Below are 4774 nucleotides of genomic sequence, written 5' to 3'. Positions count from 1 at the left end.
TGAAGCCCCTTGTTGAGTTTTCTTTTTAATTGTTCGTTTCCTTGGTCATTTGTTCTCTCTAAAATTAACAGGAAGGGCATAAGAGAGCCCGTTTACCATGTGTCACGCACTATTTCATTACAAGAACTGCACTGATGGTGGTTTTTTTGCCCGAGTTTGTGTGACCGATACTTTAAAGGACTTTTATTTGCCAATACTGATTGGCGCCGATTCTAAATTAAAAATAAAATACTGTTTTGTGTTTTCAGTATCGGCCCAAACTGAGGTTGTAAAAATAATCAAAATATCGATATAATTGATGCTAGAAACCCTAAGTATTTAAAGATACTCATTTGCGTCAAAATAGATTTAAACTAACCCATTCACATTTGCCCAAATTGTTGGACTTCTTCAGGGAGAAGAGATGCTATGGCACGGATGTTTGAGAGCAACTTCAGAAGTTCAGTGAAGCTTCTGTATTTGCAACAGTGAAGTAATAAGTCTCCTGGAGCACATTAGCTTATGCTGTCTGTTCAAATATTAGCTTCACGGACGGCCCAATGACACAGTTCTGTCAGTTTGAGCTCCTGCGTCGAGAAGCGCTTCCCAGGTGCAGAGTCCTGAACCACTCCGATGCTGTGCCATAAAGTGATGGTCTGCCAAAAAGTGATCAGCGCAACGGTTGCATGTCAAAAATTCGGCCAATCATACAAAATTAACATTAAGAAAACACAAATTTGTTTGTCAAGGACTTTATAGAGACTTTTGTCTCCTTTTAATTTTAAACAGAAAAACACTGAGTTAAGGGTTAGGTAAAAATACATGAAGTAAACAGAAAACAGGGTTAGGATAAAAACACAGGGTAGGGGTTGTTAAATGAACAAACGTACCGTAAAGAACTAGTGTTCTTGCCCTTAGAAGACACCTGCTAGACTGATCAGTCTTTGTCAGACCATCACTTTCCTTTTTTCAAACTCTATTAAAAACAACAAAATAGGAACATGACACACATGAAGTTGGCAAGAATACAGGAGTATGAAGGAAATAAACGAAAAGGATACAAACTAAAGCATTTTAAAACGAATGTTAACACCTTTACTTAGCATCATCTTGTCTACAGTTTTTGCCAAACAGGGAAGTGACACTTAAATCATAGATTTTTCTAGATAAGGTCTCAATTATACTCTACGTAATTGTATTGTTCTAAGTAAGGAAGTTGAAATATTGTCAATATTCATATTTTTTGCTCTTAGCTAGAAAGAACCTTGTACCTTCAGAAAATGATGCCGCAGTATCGAAAATGGTATCGAGTATTTTTGTTAGTATCAGTATCGAGTTTGAAATGTTAGTGTCGTGACAACCTTAGCCCAAACTAGTGGCTGGACTGTCGGAAAAATCCCACAGGTTCCCGGTCAGTGAATGCAGCATACATAAATGCTACCTGGTTATGCTGACAACCACTCAGCTCTGGTGTGTCTGCTGTTTTTGAGTTAAGAACACTCAGCTATTTTCAGTATTTCTAAGGTGGGTAAAACTGAAGTCAGAGAAAGTACAGAAAATAAGATATTTACAGGAAAGGTATTTTCTACGACATGTTAAAACATGTCTGTAGTTTATAGAGGCTGGACAAGAAAGGAAGATTGTTTTTTTAGTAGATAACAGGAAGGCTGAACGAAAGTTACGAATGTAACTACGGTTCTATGAATCCCGGATGACTGCCAGAAGCACTGAATGATCATTCTTGCGCATGCGCAGGTCGAGAAATTAATAACAACATGTGACCTACCGGTGGCTCACGTGAGTCTATATAGTCACATGACACTGGGAGCCCAATCCCGACAATCTTCTCGCGAGCACGCGGAGACCGAGGGACCGAGCGCTCTGGCGGTCATCCGGGATTCATAGAACCGTAGTTACATTCGTAACTTTAGTTCTATTTCATCCATACTGACCGCCAGAGGCGGTGCTTCAAGCACTGGATGACGCATACCAACAGGGTCCCGAGGAATCCCACGGAGGCCCCAAGGAACACAGCAACACCACTAACCTCAGCGGGACGCAGAAGGTGGTTGCTCCAGTATTCCCTGCAGGGGATGCGGCGTGGCAACGTTCACCTTGTAAAACCTGGCAAAGGTGCTTGGCGCCGTCCAGGAAGCAGCTTCACAAATGGCCTCCAGAGGCACCCCGCTCATGGCAGCCCATGAGGTGGAGAGGCTCCTTGTGGACGCCGCCCGGCAGGGGCTGATCCTGCAAGGAGTAAGCCACAGAGATCATCTCCACAATCCAACGTGCCAACCGCTGTCTAGAAAGGGCCTGACCCTTCCGAGAGCCAGCATAACAAACGAAGAGACAGTCAGTCCGACAAATGGGTGCCATGGAGCGGACATACGCCTCAAGCGCTCGGATAGGGCAAAGAGGCTCGGAGGGGGTACCAGGATTAAATCGGGAAAGCCGGAGCGGCAGCACGCTGCCAGCCACTGCAGGCACCTTTGGCACAAAGGAAGCATTAGTCCACAGTGTAACACCGGAGCCATCTGGGTTCCACCGACAACATGGTTCAGACACAGAGAGCATGCAATTCCCCCACCCGTTTGGCAAAAAATATGGCCAACAGGAAGGCGGTTTTCAGGGAAGACAACCGTGGTGTTGTCCGACCGGACCAACACATGTCGTCCTAGCAGCCCTGGGAGGAAAGCATGGAGCGCCAGGAACACAGCCATCAGCTCCAGAACATTGATATGGACCCCGCACTACCGCGGGGGCTACACCCCCGGTCTTGCCAGGTCGCTCCCCAACCCTTGGAGGAAGCATCCGTATGGATGACTTCCCTCTGGCACTGAAGGGGGCTGAGCGGGACACCTGCCATGATGTAGGACCCACTCTGCCACTGGGACAGAGACTGTAGGCACCGAGGCAAAACCCGAAGCCGTCGGAGCCGGTGAGTTCGCCGGGAGGGGTCCAGGCCGACCCCGTTCAGCCACATCTGCAGGGGCCGCAATGAAAGAAGTCCCAAAGGCACCACGCTGGACGCAGCAGTGAGCATGCCCAGAAGACGCAGCCATTCCACAAACCGTGAAGCCCTGCCAAGACGGAAGCTCGGAAGCGCGGCCAGGATATCGCCGACACGCCGAGGAGAAGGATAGGCGGTCATGGAACCAGAATTTAGAACCGTGCCTAAGAAAATAGTCACCTGGGAGGGGGTCAGGCTGCTCTTCTCCAGGTTCACCCTCAAACCCAGCTGACATATGTGGGCGAGCACCGTCTGGGTGTCTCGGATCGCCTGATCGCGGGTTGCAGCACAAATGAGCTAGTCGTCCAAATAGGGTAGGATCCGCAGTCCCCGTGCCTGCAGGGGGGAAAGGGCCGCTGCCACACACCGGGTGAATACCCGAGGAGAAAGGGAAAGACCAAAGGGAAGAACCCGGAACTGGAAGTGCCTCCTGTGAAAGGCAAAGCGGAGAAAATGCCAATGGTCCGGAGCAATGGGGACATGAAAATAGGCGTCCTTTAGGTCGATAGCCGTGAACCAGTCTCCCGGGGAGATCGCCTGCAGAACCTCCCGGGTGGTCACCATATGGAAAGGCAGAACCTTGAGAAAAGTGTTCAGACCCCGGAGGTCCAGAATTGGACGAAGACCGCCGGTCTTCTTGGGAACCATAAAATAAACTGAATAAAAAACCCCGGGATCCCGCAGGGGGTCCACCGGAACAATTGCACCCTTGGCCAGCAAGGTGCAGATCTCCCGGTCCAGGGCCCGAGCCTTCATCAGGTCGCAGATGACCGTCATCTTGGCCCGGCTGGGGGTAGGAGGCCGGCGGCGGAACTGAAGACGGTATCCCCGGGACAGAGTGGACAACACCCACAAGTCCGGGGCGTGAACAGCCCAATAACTGAGCTGGCCCGGGGAGAAAAACCCCACCGCCGGCTCCAGAACATCACCGGCGGGCTCCCTGGCCCCGGGAGGACCTGGGGAAACGACGACCGGGATGAGCAGACCGAACTGGGCGCAAAGCCTGGGTCCACCAATGTCCCCTTGGTCCCTCCTCATCAAGGTTGCATCATCGGGGATAGGCTGCTGGAGGCTGGGGCACCTCAACTGAAGTGTCCTGGACTTTCTCCTGACCTGAATCCAATAGAAAAGCAATTGGATCAACTGAGACATGTTGACCTGCACCCCAGAATCCCAATGACCTGAGGGCAGCCCCTCAAGAAGAGTGGAACGGCATGCCTCAGCAGAGGCTGACCCATCAACAGCATCAGACGTGAAGCGGTAATTGATGCTCAAGGACTCATGAAAAGTTATTCATGATGGAGAAATTGCACACAACTGTTTATATAACATTTTGCATGTCCTATAAATTTCACCAAAAGGTTGAATATACTTACTTATTTTGTGAACACTGAATATAAATTATGTTCAATCACATTATATGTTGTTGCTTATTTTTGTTCATTTTTCTTTCACAAGCCCCTACTTTCAGTTCAGTCAGCAACAGCGTTCAACGTTATATTTATCTTTGCAGATTTAGCTACAAAAATGTCACTTTATTCGCCACTCACTCTTGTGCGTACAGTGACTTAAATTTCAAATATCGTACAGATATAAATCATGAACTAGATGCAAAACGTATTAATTGCAGGATCTGCGAATCATAGGTCAAGCTGAAAATCTGCCGATCTGCTGTGGAGCAATTAATGCATTCCTTCTTATCTATACATTTGAGAACTGATCCAACATACTGATTTATGCAAATTCATCAATCCCTATTTAGATTTCTGATCTCCATAAAGTTGA

The sequence above is a fragment of the Girardinichthys multiradiatus genome, chromosome 2, assembly GCF_021462225.1.
Source record: "Girardinichthys multiradiatus isolate DD_20200921_A chromosome 2, DD_fGirMul_XY1, whole genome shotgun sequence".
NCBI lineage: Eukaryota > Metazoa > Chordata > Actinopteri > Cyprinodontiformes > Goodeidae > Girardinichthys > Girardinichthys multiradiatus.
The sequence above is the reverse complement of the archived record's forward strand: the minus strand, read 5'-3'. Positions refer to the sequence as shown.